Here is a 5,723-nt window from a genome sequence, read left to right as displayed (position 1 = left end):
AGGAGAGCAATAAAAATAGTTCAGAGGCTGGCAGGATTGAGTTATGAAAAGGCAGAATAATACAGATGCAGAGTCCACGCCAGAAAGTGCTTATCCCCAGAAGCAGGAGTGTGTGATGGCAAAGCTGGGTTTGTCTTTCACCATTTCTTCCTTGTTTCAACACCAAATTGGGTATGTTCATGGCCCACAGTATCAACATCTGGTGAAGGAGTGGGCATGCAGCAAAGTGACTGCAGGAATTCGTGGCTGCTGGACCACTTGAGATGTGAATTGAGAGACAGGAGCAGAAAGGAGAAGAAAGAAAAAAAATCAAATATTGGAGCTGAGGTTCATGGCCCTTCCTCTGCTGAAGCCCCTGTTTTGGGGTGCTAAATCAGGTGGCAATAAATACTGCAGGGAAAGGAGATTGGAACCCAGGGCATGGCTTGGTGGACACCCACTGAGTGTAGCACCTGCTCTGCCTCCAGCCCAGGGAAGCCTCTGCACAGCCAAACCTTTCCCTTGTGTCTGATCAGCCTGTGAGCTACCATGGGGAGATGGGTGTAAGCTCCTGGGTAACAGCAAGTCAAAAAAAAAGGTGGAAATTAGACTGGGAATGGGAAAGGCTTTATGCAAACAGCATGACAGAGGGATGCTCAGGAGAAGAAACGCTAAGGAGAGAGGGATAGAAAACAATGACCTTTGCAGTTCTAATACCAACACAATTGAAAAATCTCAAAAATTGATGCTCTTGTTTGAATTTTCCAGTTACTTTTTTTTTCCTTTTTTTTTCCCCCAGTGGTATGTGATCGTATTTGTCAAGAAAGGGTGATTCAGAAAAGGCAGAGGACAGGAAGAGGAGCCAGGCCAGGGATCCCAGCTATATGGAAGAGTCTTTGGGAGTTGATACAAAGGTTTGCAGAGACTAAGAGGAGCCTGTTTTAACTTTCTTTCTGGAAAAAAAAAAATTTGCTGGGGAGAAACGCTTTGTATGAAAGGGCCACAATAAGAGCTCTTTGTTACTGTGAGGGAACATCTGGTAGAGAAATTTTGCAAATGTTGGCTACGTCGAGGGCCAATTAGACAAAGTAATGGGGTGCATTTCTGAACAGTTTTCTGCTACTGGGGCAAAAGGGGATGTTCCTTTCTAAAACCTTCCTAATATCCTAAATCATCCTTTGGTGAACCTTGTCAACAGAAATGGTGAAAAGCACAATTAAAAGGTAGGAGCAGTGGGCAAATACCCTGTAAACAGAGACAAGCTCCCCTGTGCTGCTGAGGGACCTGACAGTGCTGAGTACCTTGAGGTGACCTGGCTGTGAGCTGGTGACACCTCACTTAAACACAGTGCCCTCGCTTCCAAAAGCACCTGTGGGTGTTTGGTTCAGTTCTTGCAGATCTATATTCTTCTTTTACTGTACAAGAGAAGTGTTTGGTTTGACACACAGGATACATTCAGGGTCTGTTTGGCGCACAGACTCTGGCAAGCAACTTTGCTCTCACATACAGATTTTTATTCCATGTCTGAAAGTACCATGACGTTGGTGCTTGAGTGCAGATTCATGCTGTGTCTTTAAGGTTTCCCTGGATTTGGGGCATGTAGATGCTGCTTTAAAAGCACTGTCATTTCCCATGTTTGAAAGTGACTCTTTTTGTGAATAGTATTTCACTGGGGATTTTCTTTGAGAGGAGAACAGAGCTGGATGAAAAGAGTGCAGATTTACACACTTCTTCTCAAGTTGAGCTGCTGTGCAAATGTGCTCCACTCACATCCCCCTTCCTATTTTTTCATCTCATAAATTTAAACTACATTTAAGATTTGTACAGGTTTCCAGCAGCCCTGATAAAGACAAAGATGTAACAGGAAAACTAGTGACAATATAGGGTGAGAGACTGAGCCTGCCCTGCTGGATCTGCAACCAGCAGCTGCATCCCCAAAAGGAGCCTCACCAAACCTGTTCCCTGGCTAAGGAGAGATGCTTCAAGCCTTTCCAGGTTTTACCCAGTGCCAGAAATACAAATACAGACTCAGTGGAAGGACCAGTATCCTTTCTGCCAAGGATGTCCTGTCCTCAGCCATTGGCTGTGATCTTGTGAGCATCCCTCCCTGGCCTGGCACTCCTTCTCCAGACATCCACAAAGTCTGGTGCTCATTGCAATGACCTGTAGAAAAACAGAATCATAGATCAATTTGACTTGGAAGAAACTTCTGAGATCATTGAGTCCAACCATTAACCCAGCACTGCCAAGTCCATCACTAAACCATGTCCCCAAGTGTCACATCTACATGTCTTATAAATACCTCCAGAGATGGTGACCCCAGCACTGCCCACAACAATCTGTTCCAATGCTTGACGACTCTTTCAGTGAGGAAATTTTTTCTAATATCCAATCTAAACCTTCCCCACCATAACTTGTTTTCCCTTGTGCTTTCCCTTGTTACTTGGGAGTAGAAACTGACTCCCACCTGGCTACAGCCTCCTTTCAGGTGGTTGTGGAGAGTGCTAAGGTCACACCTGATCCTCCTTTTCTCCAGGCTAAACAATCTCTGTTCCCTCAGGCACTCCTCATCAGACTGGTGCTCCAGACCCTTCACCAGCTTCGTTTCCTACAAGCAGGGAGGATGGGAATACATGTGGCATAGGACTCTATGCAAATCCAGGTGTGGGAGTGAACAGGATCACAGGAGAGAAGGAAGAAAGAGCATGGCAGCTGCTGTCTGTAGGGTCAGGCCAAACCTGTAAGTCTTATTCTAGATTTCTTATAGTCTCTTATTGATATCTGTGCTTAATGCCATTGCAGTGTACGTTAATAAACACTTCAGTTGTCCATGTGTGATTTACATTTGTTTACACATTCACAAAAAAATAAAAAAAACTTTCCTTTCCTTTCCTTTCCTTTCCTTTCCTTTCCTTTCCTTTCCTTTCCTTTCCTTTCCTTTCCTTTCCTTTCCTTTGTTTGCAATAACAAAAAACAAGATTTCACTCTTTGCTGCAAAACCCCAGGTGTGGAGGGGTTTTCAGTGCTCCATATCTTGTAAGGGGACTCATACTCAAGGCACCATTTCAAATGGGTGTCTGAGAAAGTTCCCTTCTGATCAAATAAATTTTACCATAATAACAAAAAGTTGAATTTTCCCAGCAGGAGAAAGGCAGTATCGACCAATATCCAATATCTCCTCATTAAGTGACCTTGGGGATCCAGGAGACTTCAGTGCTGAGGACCAAGAGATTTATGAGCCATCCCACAGGGAAAGGTAAGTTTGATTTGCTTGCTGGGCTCTGAGGAACATGCATTAGAGATGAGACTGGCAAGGGCTGCAGGGTGGGGAAAAACAAGAAGCTTTCTGCTTTTGCAGAAGGTAATAATTTAATTTTCCTATTTAAAAGATACATCTATATATATATAATATATACGCATAAGTGTATATATTAAAATAAGAGCTGACATGTCAATGAATTGTTGAGAGAATGCCAAAAGAAAAGTGTGTTCCCTGATGTTTAAAACAGAAAAATGGGCTATTTCAAGCAATATGACAACGTGCCCTGGTTCAGAAAATCCCAATCTGAGCAGACATTTCCACAATGAAGTTAAAGTGCTCTGTTTCTGTGGTGGCAAACGTGCAGTGCTGCAGAGTTGGGTGCACCCTGAAGGACGTGGAGCTGCTGTGTCCCATGCCCAAGGCAGGTCCTGCACCTGGAGCATCCCCTGCTGCTCCTCTAACCCAGCCTCAAAAACCCCCAGGGCCAGATTTTGTAAAGTACTCCCAGGTAACCTCTCCCAGTGCTTAACTCTCTTTATAGTTTGACATTTTAGCTAATATCTAACCTACATTTTTTTTTTCTGCAAATTAAGCTGATTATTTCTCATTCTACCCCCAGTGGATCTGGAGAACAACTGATGGTGTTTTTCTCTGCAACAACCTTTTACATCCTGGAAAACCATTACCCGTCCTCTCTTTCCTAAATTAAACAAACCCAGTTTCATCAGTCTTTTCTCACAGGTCAAGTTTTCTAAACTTTTTCATTGTTCTTGCTCTTCCTTCAACTTTTTCAGTCCTTTTAAAAGACTGGCTTCCAAAATCAGACAGTCCTTGAAATCCAGCTGCTGCTCAATGTGATATTAATATTAACACATTGCAAGGAGGGATGTATCCTGAGTTTTTTGTATTTTTCCAGCTTTTTTCCCATTGCTACCTCTTCCGTTTGTGGTTCAACACAAGCCCCAGGTCCTTTTCTAGAATATCCCATTTCAGTAATGAAACTCTGAGGGATTTTAAATGCATTTCTCGGTCGTGATACCACTGAGGTTTGTGAAACGAAGTCGAAATGAAGGTGGAAAAGCTCTACCTGGTGCAACACAAAGGAACGTATGTAATCTTTTTCATTTCAGTAAACTCGCTTTTAAAACGTCTAGGTTTTAGCATCAAAGACCTAATCCTCTTCAGAAATATATATTACAACATAATAAGTATTCTTTAGGGCTTTGGAAATCATCCCTTAATAAAGTCATAGCACAACTTGTAATGTTACAGCCGATGTCAGATGTTAAGAACTCTGCAGTATAAATTAACATACAAAATCTCAGCGTATGGATCAGGTTTTCCAGGTACGTGGAAGGGCTTGCTATGGTTAATTTGAAATACAGCCGATGCTGTTCATGCATTCATACCCTCTTGGCTTGTTAAAACTGGATATTTTTTTTTTTAAAGCATATATTTAATATTTCACACTTTGCACTTCATTGCTTGTGGACAATTTCTCTCCAAACTTCCTCCACGTACAATTTTTATAATAAAAATAGTAGGATACAAGTACATTTTGCTCTTACAGTGTGTGTTAAAATCAATTCAGAGCAATCCTTAAAGGCATTTCAGATTTGTTCAAGGCTTTTACTTATATTGACTGATTTTAATTTTCAAAATACATCCAGACTCTTACACTATTAAAATAAAGTTAACATGGTCTTTTTAATGAACCTAGCAATTGTAATAAGGACCAAAATCATGTTCAGGTCAGCTATTTTGTACTGTCTTGGTGTAATGATAAATGCAGCCATAAAATTAAAAGCAAATCATGTCTCTTCTATTACTGTGTTTTCTTTTTCATTTATTAGTATAATTATTTTCCAGGTTTTCACTAAAACTACTTATAGTGTTACCTCATTAGATATATTCAACTAATAACATTTGAGGGGAAAAATATATATAAAATTATGAGATTTATAGGCTGAATAAATAATTGTAAGGGCTTTGTTTTTGATTAAACTGTACAGGATTTTCCTTTAAATAAAAAAAAAAAAAGTTGCTATTTTTCAAGCCAAAAATTAAAGAGTGCACCGAGTAGCAATCCCTTTTCAAACTGTGAGATGAGAGCAAGAGAGAGGAGAGATTTCCTTGCCTGCAGAGGGGCTGTGTGGAGCCAGGGCAGCCCCACCTGCAGCACCCAGCCCTGGGTGGCTCTGGGCCTCTCACATAAACCCTTCCTGCTCCCACACCCTTCTTGTATGTATGGCCATGTGCATCTGTGCATCAGAAAGGTCTTACACAAGAAACCATCAGTGTATCTGCTTGAAATGTTTCAGTCCAAACAGGATTTATTGCCCATCTTTTTTCAAGGAATCATTCCCCCTTTACGTTATCCAGCTGGTGCATATTACATACTGGCACAACCTGAGATACATTTTCATTTTTCCCTCACAGAGAATAAATATCCAAAAGTGGTCTATCTTCTTTCAAATGTATT

At 41.3% G+C, this 5,723-nt stretch overlaps 1 long non-coding RNA gene across 1 annotated transcript; it reads left to right on the top strand.

Moving 5' to 3' along the window:
* The first annotated feature begins 2,475 nt into the window (after positions 1–2,475).
* Positions 2,476–5,052, top strand: LOC146440777 (uncharacterized). The gene is made up of 2 exons (XR_014850364.1): positions 2,476–2,719; positions 3,121–5,052. It is a non-coding gene; the product is annotated as an uncharacterized LOC146440777 (long non-coding RNA).
* Positions 5,053–5,723: the final 671 nt, after the last annotated feature.

Source organism: Lichenostomus cassidix, chromosome 2 (genome assembly GCF_008360975.1).
Source record: "Lichenostomus cassidix isolate B80296 chromosome 2, HeHo_3.0, whole genome shotgun sequence".
NCBI classification, from domain to species: domain Eukaryota; kingdom Metazoa; phylum Chordata; class Aves; order Passeriformes; family Meliphagidae; genus Lichenostomus; species Lichenostomus cassidix.
The sequence above is the reverse complement of the archived record's forward strand: the minus strand, read 5'-3'. Positions and strand labels throughout refer to the sequence as shown.